Raw genomic sequence first — 13,739 nt, 5'->3', positions numbered from 1 at the left:
AGGGGAAGTGGAGGATTCTAAATTCTCAAATCCCAAAATGTCATTATTCCGTGGCAGTTTGGGGGGAATTTGAGAGTGGACCCTCAGTATTCATAATCTGTAACACCTGAATTGTGGTTATTCCATGGGAATTTGAGGGGGGAACTGGACAATTCTAATTTCCCAATTCCTGGAATGCTGTAATTCCATGGTTTTAGTGGGAATCTGGGAGGGAAGCAGGAGCATTCTGAATTCTCTATGCCTAAAATGCCATTAATCCATGGGAGTATGGCAGTGGAACTGGAGGATTCTGACACCTGGAATGCTGTTTTTCCATGGGAATTGAGTTGGAATTTGGGAGACTGCATGGGGGAATTCTTCATTCCCAACACCTGGAATGCCATTATTCCAGGGGAAATTAGGAGGTGAACTGGAGGATTGTCAATTCCTGACACCTGGAATGCTGTTTTTCCTTGGGAATTTGGTGGCATTTGGGGACGGTCTATTGGAGATTCCAAATTCTTGACAACTGGAATGACATTTTTCCAAGGGAGTATGGGAAAAGAACTGGAGGATTCAAGTTCCCAATACCCATTATACCATTATTCCAGAGGAATTTATGTGGGCAGCTGGAGAATTCTAAATTCCTAATGCCAGGAATACTGTAATTCCATAGTTTTAATGGGTATCTGGGAGGGGAGCAAGAGGATTCTAAATCCTTAGCACCTGGAATACAGTTATTCCATGGATTCATAGTGTTCCTCATGAAATACAACCCTGGACCTTCAAATCCAACTTTTCTCATTCAAATGCAACCTTTGACCACCAACATCTACACTGGACTTCAACCTGGATTATCAAATTCAACCTTTAATCACCTGGGATAGGATGGGATGGGATGGGATGGGATGGGATGGGATGGGATGGGATGGGATGGGATGGGATGGGATGGGATGGGATGGGATGGGATGGGATGGGGCAAAGCTGGATGCAGGCACCAGCCCTGAGGCCCAGCTCTGCCACTCACCCTCCTGCGCTGGCTGGAACGGCACCACCTCTTCAGTCTCCTGTGCTGGGGCAGCGCCAGGGCTTTCTTCCTCCTCTGTCACCCAGGCCAGCTTGGGCACTCTCGGGAGTCTCTGCTCCATGTCAGTGCCTGGATTGATGGCTACTTGCAGGAGAGATGCCTTGGAAAAGCTCCAAGTCAGCATGTCCTTCAGTCGTACCTGGAAGGCACCTGCAAGAGAGAAGCCTCAGGAAGGCTCCAGGAGAGCAGGTCCTCTGAAACAGTTAACAAGAGACTACACAGGCCTAGAGGAGAAATGTGAAAAGGGCATGGAGGTGACAACGGTCCTTGGGAACTGCCCAGAAGGAAGCAATTTCCCAGACATCTCAACCACAAACCATAAGAGAACTCCATGCTCTCCTTGGAATGACAGGTTGGTGCCAACTGGGGATATAGAGCAATGGATTGATTGTGAAACCTTTCTATGAATTGGTGACAATTTCTAAAAATGCCTTGATATGGAGCCCAGAAGTGAACAGGGCCTTTGAAGAAATGAAGCGTGAACTCATGAGGGCCCCTGCTTTGGGGCTGCTGATGTGAGTAAGCCATTTTGGGTATTCTCACATGAGAGACAGACAAGAGCTTTAGCAGTTCTGGCACAAGGCCTGGGCTTTACAAAAGGGCAGTAGGCTGCTTTTCTAAACAACTCCATACTGTGCCCAAGGGCTGGCCTGCCTGCCTTAGGGGAGGAGCAGCAGCCATCATGAACATTGAAGAAGCAAGGAACTTTACAACAGGACAAAAGATGACTGTCTTAGTGTCACACAAGCTGTCGCCTGTTTTAGATCAGAAAAGAGACCCAATGTCTGTCTCCCTCAAGGCTCCTAAAATACCAAGTATTCTCGGCTGAACCTGATGATACTGAAATTCAAGTGAGCAGTATAGTTAACCTACCTCTTTTCTGCAAGGGAAGTCGGAAGCTGAACCTGTAGTACACGACTGCCTAGAGACCATGGAAGCTGTGTATTCCAGCCAGCCAAATCTAAAGGAACAGCTGCTCCCAGCTGCCATGAACTGGTTCACTGATGGCAGCAGTTTGTGAGACAGGGAGTGTGAAGGGTGGGGTAGCCTGTGACTACAGTCTTGGAGGTCATCAAGTCAAGCCCATTACCAGCAGGAACTTGAGCACAAAGGGCTGAGCTGAGAGCCCTCACTCGAGCATCACAACTGGCAAAAGGAATAAAAGTTAATGTTTGGACTGATGGAAGATGTGCTTATGGGAATTGTTCATGCCCATGGAGCCATATGGAGGGAAAGAAGATTCCTGACTGCACAAAAGAAGAGCATCAAATATGCCACTGAAATCCTCAGGCTCCCCAGGGAGGTGGAACTCCCATTGCAAGTGGCAATTGTACATTGCTGAGGGCACTCTAAAGGTAACACCCTCCCGCAAGGTGGCAGGAAATTTGCAGATGATGCAGCTGGAATCGCTGCCAAAAGAAATGAACCACTTGTGGCAGCTCTAATACCCACTGCAGTATCAACTAAGCAGCCTGTAAAACACCAACCTTCTGATTATAAATGCATTAATGAAAAGGAAACTTTTAGAAAATGGTTGGGGACAATTAGACAACAGGTCAACTAATAATACCAGAAAAGTTCATGACATAATGTGAAATTGTACGTGGTAAGACTTGTAAGAAGAGCAGAATCCCTACAACACCACCTAAAAAATGAATTGCAGGCCCAGGCATGCAGGACATTGTTAAAGAAACATCACAATGTGTGACTTGTTTGAAGAATAATCCAAACCCGATAGGATTTAGGCTAGAACAAGGAGTTATTATTAGTGGAGGAGCTTTTCCTGGAGCCCTGTGGCAGACAGACTTTTCTGAACTCCCAAGAAAGGGGGGGTTTTGATATTTGCTGGTACTTACTGATACTTTCTCTGGGTGGCCAGAAGCATTCCCTAGTAGGACAAATAAAGCTAGAGAAGTGATAGAAGTGTTGTTGAATGAGATCATACCTTGGTTTGGTGCACCTAGAGAAATATCCCCTGACAGAGGATCATATTTCTGTGCAGAAATTGTGCAAGCTCTCAGCAAAGCATTAGGAATCCAAGGGCAGCTTCACACACCCTACAGATCACAAGCTAGTGGTCAAGTAGAAAACCTCAAACATATGATCCAAAACCAGATAGCTAAAATACTCAAGAAATTAATTTATATTGCTGTCAAGCTTTACCTATTGCCCTTATCAGACTCAGAAGAAAACCTAGGTCTAAAGAAAAAGTTAGCTCATTTCAAATGCTTTGTGGCAGACCTTATGGATTAAATGTTACTCATGATGAAAATTTGGCTCAAGTTGGTCATCAATATGTCTATGAATATTTAATGGCTACAAACAACCAATTGCACCAGATGTTTAATAATGTGTTTGAGAATCAAGCGAAGCAGCCGCATCATAAATTGCATACAATTGATCCTGGTGACTGGGTGTAGGTCAAGATTTTTACAGGTGATCCTCTGCAAGTAAAGTGGGACGGATCCATCCAAGTGCTCCTGACTACCTTTACGTCCGTTTGAGTAAAGGAAAGACCTAGCTGGATTCACTGCATCCCAGTGAAGAAATCACCAATTAAACCCTGGACAACCAAACCTGTTGGGGACCATGGACTAAAATTGAAATTCACTCATAAACCATTAAATTCATATTGCATTTCACTGTCTTTTTCATTGCTTATACTGTCACTGGCCTTCGATGTTATCAGCCATGTAACACTAATAGGAACCACAGCTAATTATACAGGACTCGGGGATTGCTGGCTTTGTGGAGAAGTGCAACAATGGAACCTTCCCTTAACAGGGGTACCATCGAGCAATTGGTCAGATTTGAAGCCCTGTAGCTTACACAGCACTAGTGCTCAGTGTAGACAGGTAGGATCTTCCTCGGCAAAGCCCCTTTTCCAATTACTGCCTATCAACGAGTCAGTCACATACACAGGGCTGAACCACTCTGGAGCAAATCTCGGCAACTTTTCCAGTAACACAACTGAGTGGGTCAATGTCACTCAGCCAATGTGAGAAAACTGTCTTCTTGACAGACATAGTGGAAACGAGTCCGTGAGAATTAACACCAGCTGCAACCTTCCTGGTGCATCTTGGTGGCTTTTGGGAAGGGAATAGCATTAAAACATTGACCAGGTAACTGGACTGGCCAACGTACCATGGGATACCTTCTCCCTCAGTTACAAGTTAGAAATCAAACTAATGAAATGACAGGTAGAATTCAAGGACTGTGGAAGACTCACAAAAACAACACCCAATAACCCACAGGTGTGATACAGCACCAGCTTTCACAGTTTTGTTAGGGCATTGCTCCCAAATTCAGGAATTGCACAACTGGAAAAGGCCATTTCAAGCATCTCAGCCAAAATAGAATTGATTGCTAATTCAACAGCAGATGCCTTAAGAAGACTACAAACTGAAATAAATTCACTAAAAGAAGTAGTCTTTCAAAAGCACATGGTGTTAGATATGGCAACAGCCAAATGGGAGGAGTTTGCATTCTAATTTATAGCAGGTGTTGCACTTATATAGATCAGTCAGGGCAAATAGCAGAGGATATCCATAACATTTGGCAACATGCAAAAGTACTCCGTGAAGTGACCAAAGACATCTTGCATCTTGGAGTAAATACTTGCGGGAAACTCTAACATATTGGCTACCTAATCTGAACTGGCTAACACAACTTTTTGTAGGAATTTTAGGAACTGGAATACCAATCCTAGGAACCTGCACCAAGAGCCATTGTTTGTATGGTGTTGTAAACAAACTGCCACCATGTATCACAAGTGGGAGCAAAATAAAATGAGATGCAGGATTGAAACGGGTAAGTATTTTGAGACCACAACAAGACTGGAGTTGCAAAAGAAATTGCAAAAGCTATAAAAAAGGGGTGGCTTGATGCCTAGGCAATGAGATAATCTTGACTTCCACAAAAAGCTGTAGCTGTGCAGGAAGGAGTAGTTACATTAGAAAAGGGTATGTGAATGAAGCACTTTTTAAAAATCAGCAAATTGAGCAGAACAAGCTAACTGCAAAAGCTAACCACTGGCTATTTGAGCAGACAATCCTATAGAGCATGCCCAGGAAGCAGGGCTGCAAAGTTCAAGCCCGAGGAAGACTTATGAGCTTCCTCCAAGCCAGAAGCAATTGCATATTTCCAAGAGCTGGAACACAGCAGGCAGGTAAGATGTGAACAGTGTGTGCGTAAAGGCCTTTTAATTCACAGCTCTCAAAGAGAGCTCTGGGGCTCGCAGCTGGACAGAGATGCTCCTGCTCACACCTCTGTTCAAAGTGGGGGTAACACACCCTGCTGCAGGTGCTTGGGTTGGTCTCTGCAGGTCCAGGCAGATGCCAAACCTGCTCTTCACAGCCTTCTCCCTTCCCCTGCCCCTGTGCCAAGGGCAGCGGGCCTCAAGGACTGAAAGGACCACAGGGAGCCAAAGGGGGACACTTGCACCTACCGCAGTGGGAGCTCCTTGGGAAGCACTTTCCTTAAGAAGCAAGCCCCTTTCCTCCAAAGGTATTTCCCCAAATGTGTAGCTTTCCTCAAGAACACCAACACACTATTAAGAAATGCTGGCAAGGCTGAATTAGTGCTGGTCTTTTTAGAGAATGACAGAATCACTGGGTTAGAAGAGACCTTCAAATCATTGTGTCCAATCCATGCCCTAACACTTCAACTAAACCATGGCACTGAGTGCCACATCCACTCTTTTTTTATGTGCACCCAGGGACGGAGACTCCACCACCTCCCTGGGCAGACAATTCCAGTACTTGATCACTTTTTCCTAATATCCAACCTGTATTTCCCTTGGCGCAGCTTAAGACTGTCCTCTCGTTCTGTCAGTGCTGCTTGGAGAAAGAGACCAACTCCACCTGACTACAGCCACCTTTCAGGGCGTTGTAGAGAGAGATAAGGTCACCCCTGAGTCTCCTTTTCTCCAGGCTAAACAACCCCAGCTCCCTCAGTCATTCCTCATAGGCTTTGTGTTCCAATCCCCTCCCCAGCCTTGTTGCTCTCCTCTGGACATGCTCAAGTGTCTCAAGGTCCTTCCTAAACGGAGGGGCCCAGAACTGGACACAGCACTCAAGGTGTGGCCTCACCAGTGCTGAGTACAGGGGAAGAATAACCCTCCTGCTCCTGCTGGCCACACACTTCCTGATCCAGGCCTGCGGCCATTGGCCTTCTTGGCCACCAGGGCACACTGCTGGCTGATGTTCAGTCGGCTGTTGTCCAGCACCCTCAGGTCCCCTCCTGCCTGGGCACTGTCCAGCCACACCATCCCCAGCCTATAATGTTGCAGGGGTTATGGAGGCCAAAATGCAGGACTCAGCACTTGGATTTATTAAACTTCATTTTATTGGACTCTGCCCGTCCATCCAACCATTCCAGGTCTCTCTGCAGAGCCCTCCTACCTTCCAGCAGATCAACATATGCTCCCAGCTTAGTGTTTTCTGTAACTTTACTAATGAATGACTTAATACCATCATCCATGTCTGTGATAGGTTGACTTAGGAAGAAGAAACTCAGAAGAGATTCTTCCTAAGGGAATTTCCTCTGTGGGGGTTGGGATACCTGCAACAGCCAATTAGAGAAAGTTAGTTTGCTCCGTGAACACACATTTTGAGGAAGGTAATCCAGAACTGACCCTCTTTGTCTTCCGGCGGCTGAGCAGGTAACATCAACCCGAGCTTCCCCCTCCCCCATGTGGGGGGGGGAGGCTCGGGAGGCCGCTTGGGCCCCGTTTGCCAACGAGGGGGACCCGATGGCCAGGGGGAGAAAAAGTTGTGTGATAAGACCTTCACGGCTTCCTCCTCCACGGGCCTGCGGCTCTGGCGTGGGGGGAGGCCGACTCTTGCTGCTGCCGGAGGGGCCGGGCCTGCCCGGGTGGCCATGAGCAGTGTGGGGGCTGCAGCCCAGCCCCAGAAAGGCTGATTAACACCTCAGCTGCCTCCCAGCTCAGCCTGAGCCTGGCCCAACTCTTGTAGTTGTGTTAAACTTTAACTCTTTAGTGCTCAGATAAGATTTGCAAAGCCTCCAGCCTTTCCTTTGAATATGAAAGGGAATAAGAAGATTTCTGAAGTCAGTGATGTAAGAGCTAAGTTTTTAAGATGGAAGGAGAATGAGAAGATGCTGAAATGGCTGAAAATCTTTTTGTGAAATTGTAGGAATGAACTGATGTACTGAATATTCCTATAAACCATGGAAAGAGACATGGGGGGATGGAAATGTTCCATTTAATAGATGATTTGACTAAAGAGCACCTGTGTTAAGAATTTCTGTCCTGAGAAAAGAAGGGGATTTTGGTTTTCTGAAGATGAAGCCTTAGCAGAGAAAAAGGAGACAGAGAGAATCTTTGTGGTTGAACATTTCATTCTTAAAAGTAATACCCCATGGAGCAGACATGGCCCACATCTACAACTTTGGGACGGCTGTAGAGTTGGGAGGAGCGTCACGGTTGCAGGTTCCCGGGCGGATGCAAACCGTGAAAAATAAAACCACAAGAGAACTGTCTTTTTAATTCTTGTGGGAAAAATCCCTACAACTTCAACAAGAAGAAGCTTCTCTCTCCAGGAGTGAACTGAGAAAGACTAAATTAGGCACTGACCGAAGTATTTGTTATATGTTTGTTTTGTTGTTATGAACATTGGGAGAGGGAGGGAAGGAGTGATCTAAAAAAATCTTATTCTGAAATTTATTTTTTTTTCTCTCTTTTTGTTTGTGTAGTTAATAAATTTTCTTTTATACTCTCTCAAGTTTTAGGCCTGCCTTGCTCTTTTGCTCCTGGTTCTGTCTCACAACAAGAAAAATAAGTTTATTCAAATTGGCAACTCAAACTCAAAACATTAATTTGGTGCGTTAGCCGGGAAAGTCAAAATTAAACCAAGACAATGTCGTCAATAAAATATTGAACAGGACTGGCCCCAGCACAGAGCCCTGAGGGACACCACTGGTGACTGATCCCCAGCTGGATGCAGCACCGTTCACCACTACTCTCTGGGCCCAGCCATCCAGCCAGTTCTTAACCCAGCAAAGAGTGCTCCTGTCCAAGCCGTGGGCTGCAGCTTTTCCAGGGAATGCTGTGTTGAGACAGTGTCAAAGGCCTTGCTGGAGTCCAAATACACAACATCCACAGCCCTTCCTGCACCCACCAGGTGGGTCACTCGGTCATAAAAGGAGATCAGGTTGCTCAAACACGACCTACCCCTCCTAAACCCATGCTGGCTGGGTCTGATACCCTGACCATCCTGTAAGTGCTGCATGATAACACTCAGTAGAAACTGTTTCATTATCTTACCTGGTACTGAGGTCAGGCTAACTGGCCTATAATAACTGGCCAGGATCCTCCTTCCCACCCGTTTTGTGAGTGAGTGTCACATTGGCCAGCTTCCAGTCATTTGGAACCTCACCAGTGAGCCAGGACTGCTGGTAAATGATGCAGAGGGGCTTTGCCAGCTTATCTGCCAGCTCCCTCATCAGCCTGGCGTGGATCCCATCTGGTCCCATAGATTTATGAACATCTAAGCTGCTCAGCAGTTCTCTGACTGCCTCCTCCTGGATAACAGGGGGACCATTCTGCTCCCTGATAGCATCTACAATCCAGGAGGACACTTGTCCAGAGGACAAGCCACCTTCCCACTAAAGACTGAGGCAAAGAAGGTGTTAATGACTTCTGCCTTCTCCTCATCTGCAGTTAATAAATTCCCTCTCTCATCCAATAGAGAACAAAGGCTGGACTTACCCTTCCTTTTACCATTAATATATTTGTAAAAACATTTTTATTCTCTTTTACAGAAGTTGCCATTTGTAGTTCAAACACAGCTTTGGCCTCCCTAACTTTTTTCCTACATGCTCTAGTAGCCCCCTTAAATACTTCTTGAGAGACCTGACCCTCCTTCCCAAGACGATACATCCTCTTTTTATTTCGAAGTTCCTTCAAAACCTCCTTGCACATCCAGGCTTGACATTTGCCTCGTTGACTCACCTTTCAGCACACAGAGACAGTCTGCTCCTGTGCCCTCAAGATCTCTGTTTGGAAGCACGCCCGCCTTTCCTGAACTCCTTTATTTTTAAGGGCTGTTTCCCAAGGAACTCTCTGAATAAGTCTCCTAAGTATGCCAAAGTCTGCCCTCCAGAAGTCTCATGTAAAAGTCTTATTGATGTTCCTCCTGATTTCACCAAATATCAAGAACTCTGTAACTTCATGATCACTGTGCCCCAAGCGGCCTCCAACCACCCCATCTCCCACCAGCCCATCTCTATTTACAAACTACAGATCTAATATAGTCCCTTCCCTGGTGGGCTGACTCACCAGGATAACAAGAAGTTTTCCTCCACACACTCTAAGAACTTCCTGGACTGCCTCTTTTCTGCTGTATTGAGTTCCCAGCAGATGTCTGGCAGCTTAAAGTCACCTACAAGAACAAGGGCTGATGATGCTGAAACATTCTCCAGCTGCTTATAGAAAAAGTTGTCCACCTCTCCTCCCCGGTTGGGTGGACGAAAGCAGACTCCTAGTAGGATGTCAGCCTTAGTAGCCTTGCCCTGAATTCTTACCCATAGGCACTCGACTTGATCATCATTCATTTCAATACCCATGGTGTCAAAAGCCTCCCTAATATAAAGGGCCACCCCTCCACTTCTCCCTTTCCTGTCTCTTCTGAAGAGCTTGTAGCCATCCAGTGCAGTGCTCCAGCTGCGTGAGTCATCCCACCATGTTTCAGCGATGGCAGCTACATCATAGCTCTGCTCTTGCACCATGGTTTCCAGCTCTTCTTGTTTATTACCCATGCAGCATGCATTGGTGTACATGCACCTCAGCTGGGCTACTGATTTCACCCCTAACTCAGGCTTACTACCCTTGGGCCTGCTTTCAGACAGCCCAGCTGCATCCCCTTCCTCCTTCAAACCTACTTAAAAGCCCTCTCAACAAGGTCTTCAAGTTCATGAGCTAAAAGCCTTTTGACTTTAACTGAGAGATGGATCCCATCTGATTCCAGCAGGGCAGGTACTGTAAAAGTTGTCCCATGATCAAAAAATCCAAAATTTTGCCGATGACACCAACCCTTGACCCACTTGTTAATGATGTGAGTTCTATTCCTTTCACTGTTTATCTCAGCCACCATGGGGACTGAGGAAAAGACTACCTGTGCCCCACTCCTACCAACCACTTGACCCAATGCCCTAAAGTCCCTTTTAATTGCCCTGACACTCCTCTTTTCAGTCTCATCACTGCCAGCCTGGACTATTGACAGTGGGTAATAACCAGAGGGCTGAATCAGCCCACGAAGTCTCTCAGTGATATCCCATACCCAGGCCCCAGGGAGGCAGCAGACCTCCCTGTGGGATGGGTCCAGTCGACATATGGGGCCCTCAGTTCCCCTCAGAAGGGAGTCACCCACTACAACTACCCTTCTTTTCCTTTTCATGTCAGAGGTGGTGATCCCTTTGACAGATGAATCGTAATGGGGAGGCTCACTGCGCAGATAATTTTCTTCTAAATCGTCTAAATTATCTGCGCAGGAGGAATTTTTATTATTACCTCCCTGAGCAGGGAACCATTTCCAGTCCCCTTCATCTACCAGGTGCCCTTCTATTGCCTGACAGTGGGAGGTACAGGAGTCCTCTGACTCTTGTTGGACCCCTCTCAAAGATGGAAGGGCTGAACTCCACCAGTCTATCTCCCTTTCACTTTCCCTGATGCTTCTTGTTCTTTCAACTTCCTCCCAAAGCTCGGCCACCAGTGAAAGGAGATCGTTCACCTGTTCACACCACAGGCAGGCTTCCTCCACAACACCCCTTGAAACCACTGATAAGCTCAACCATTCCACACAGGAATGGGTCTGTACAGATACATCCTTTTTTGAGGGTTCCACTTGGTTACGTACACTTGTACCAACTGCAGGTAAAAACAATTACTGCGTGTAAAGACCATTACTAACAGAAACCCTAACACCAGCCAGGCAACAGAAACACAGCAGACAACACACAGCAAATCTCACTAGCAAGAAAACCTGCTCCCTGCCTGCTGGCCCTGCTGTGCACACTGCCGTACCACGCCCCGAGAGATGTGCCATGCTCCTGTCTGCCAGCTCCTGTTCCCTGTGCTCCCCAGAGGACTCTTAGAAGCAGCCACTCAAAGAGGAAGGAAGCCCCAACCCATTCCTGCCTGACTCACAAGTTATCCCTATCCTCTGCACTTCCCCACGTGTCTGCTTTGATGTTGACTGGGGAAATTCCCTTTTTTGTGGCCGTCCATTGCTGTGCTCAGCAGGGACACAGTTGTGGTTGGAGATGAGCTGCCACAGCCAGACACGCAGCAACTGGAGCATAGAATGTCAGGCTGGGCAGATTCTTTATTTCCAGAATTCAAAACTGTCTGAAAAGCACAAGGAAGCATGACAGTATCTGTGTATAATCTATTGGTCCTGGGAAACTCAGCTGCTGATGGTGCTTTTGTGCTACTGCCAATCCCTTCCATGACAAAAACTAATTCCTGGAGAGAGCAATATCATCTGACAGATACCAAGTGTTGCCACCAGTTGCTCCAGGTGCTCCTGCCAACAGCCCCTGTAGGAAGGAGCAGAGCCCCCAGTGCACGTGGGCTTTGGCTCCCTCTGGCACAGAAGCCCCCCGGGACACAGGTCTCTAGGGCAGGAGCCGGGCACCAGCGCTGTGTGAGTTTAGGATGGCCACCAGCTGGGACATGTCCCAAGGAGGCCGAGCAGTTTCTCTGGAAGGCCCTGTGCCCTTCCTGCTGCGGCTGCGTCGGCAGCACTGGGGGCTCCTTCTGCTGCCCTGAGCCCGCAGAGCAGGGCAGCATTTGCTGATGGTTTGAGCCCCTCCTAAATATCCTGTCGGGCTGTCTTATACAATTAGGGTGAGGGATTCCTGCCAAGCTGGGCCACTTTGGGTGGTCTCAGGGTGTCCCCAGGGCAGGTGGCATTGTGTGCAAGGGCCCTTTGTGATACAGTGCAGCATGGTCACTGTGGCATGGAACGGTGTCAAAGGACCCTTTGTGACGTGAGGTGACCTAGGAGCTGGCGGTGACACGGCCACACCACAGTGCTCGGAGCACGCAACGGGACAGGACGCACCAGAGCGGTGCTGCGAGGAACCCCTGTACAGCACACTCGTTCGTGCCTGACCCGGAGCTTTTCCGAGGCATTATTCCTGCAGGTGACCTCGAGGCCAGACCACAGGGCTTGGTGGCCCGTGGCCTTCTTGAGGCATCCCTTTTGCAGGTGACCTTGAGGGCAGACCGTAGGAGTTGGTGCCCCGCAGCTTTTCCAAGGCATCTCCCATCCCTGCAGCAGGTGCCCTCAAGACTGGAAGGAGGGATTTGCTGAACACAGTCGTTGACGAGGAGTCTCCTATCCTTGTGGAAGGAGCCCTCGAGACCAGAGACAGGACCTGCTGTCCTGTACTCTTCCCAGGAGATTTGTCTTGAAGGTGCCTTCCAGGCACAACTGCAGGACTTGCTGACTCGGAGCTTTTCCGAGGCATCTCTCCTGCAAGTATCCATCAATCCAGGCACTGACATGGAGCAGAGACCCCCAAACGTGCCCAAGCTGGTCAGGATGAAGGAGGAAGAAGAAAGCCCTGGAGCTGCCTCAGCAGAGGAGACAGAACAGGTGGTACCATTCCAGCCAGTGCAGCAGGGTGAGTGGCAGAGCTCGGCTGTAGAGCTGGTGCCTGCATCCAGCTTTGCCCCATCCCATCCCATCCCATCCCCTGTGGACACACCATAGATAGGATGGAAGAGGGGCCGGGCAGACACCTCACAGTGGCCGTGCTCCATCCCCTGGGGCATCCCAGGGCTGGCCCTGCCTGGGGAATGCAGGGCTGGGCTGTGTTCTCCAGCCTCTCCAGCAGCCCCTCAGCTCTGGCTGCGCTCGCTCTTTGCCAGGTGCAGCCATGGACCCAAAACAAGAGCAGGAACCCACTGGTGGCCTCTTCCGCAGGACAGCACAGGTACCTGCAGCCATTCCCAGCTGGGCTGGGCCTGCTGTCACTGCTCAGCCAAGCGCCACGCTTGGAGCATTCCATGGAACAGCCCTGGCTTCTTGCCCTTCTCCTACAGCTGGTTTACAAATTCATCAAGAGAATTCATGAGGATGAGACCATGGGTACTGCGTTCAGACCATACCCACTCATCTTCAAAACCAAGACCAGTGCTGCCCTGCTGGATATGCTTGTAGAAGAGGGTTTTTCCAATCCAAAGCAAGTAAGCAGCCTGTGGCCAGGGCTTGATCCTCCCAGGAATTGTTTGGCCTCCCAAGCCACTGGGGCCTCCTGGTCCCCATAAATGTTTCAGGCCATCGCAGTGTGGTGGGAAGGGAAACACTTCTCTGGGGAAGCTGGGGACATTACTCCATCTGGCAGCTTTCCAATTCCCCTGTGCCTCCTTCAGGTGCCTGGCATAGTGAAGTACATCCACCAGTGGCTCATGTCAAATCAGTTTGCTGAGCACAGGCTGCACAGGACCCTGCTGGATCTCACTGAGGCACAGCCCGCTGATGTGGTGATGACTCTCCTGTGTGTGGCCCCATCGTGTGACAGGTATGGACCCACCAGCCCATCACCCTGTACAGCCTGTTCCAGGTGTCTGAGCAACAGAGAGTTCCAGGGCCCTCTGGCTGCTCCCTTTCCCAGCCCTGGCATGTCAGCTCCTGAGCCTGCTGCT

The sequence above is a fragment of the Sturnus vulgaris genome, unplaced genomic scaffold (genome assembly GCF_052056855.1).
Source record: "Sturnus vulgaris isolate bStuVul1 unplaced genomic scaffold, bStuVul1.hap1 Scaffold_151, whole genome shotgun sequence".
NCBI lineage: Eukaryota > Metazoa > Chordata > Aves > Passeriformes > Sturnidae > Sturnus > Sturnus vulgaris.
The sequence above is the reverse complement of the archived record's forward strand: the minus strand, read 5'-3'. Positions refer to the sequence as shown.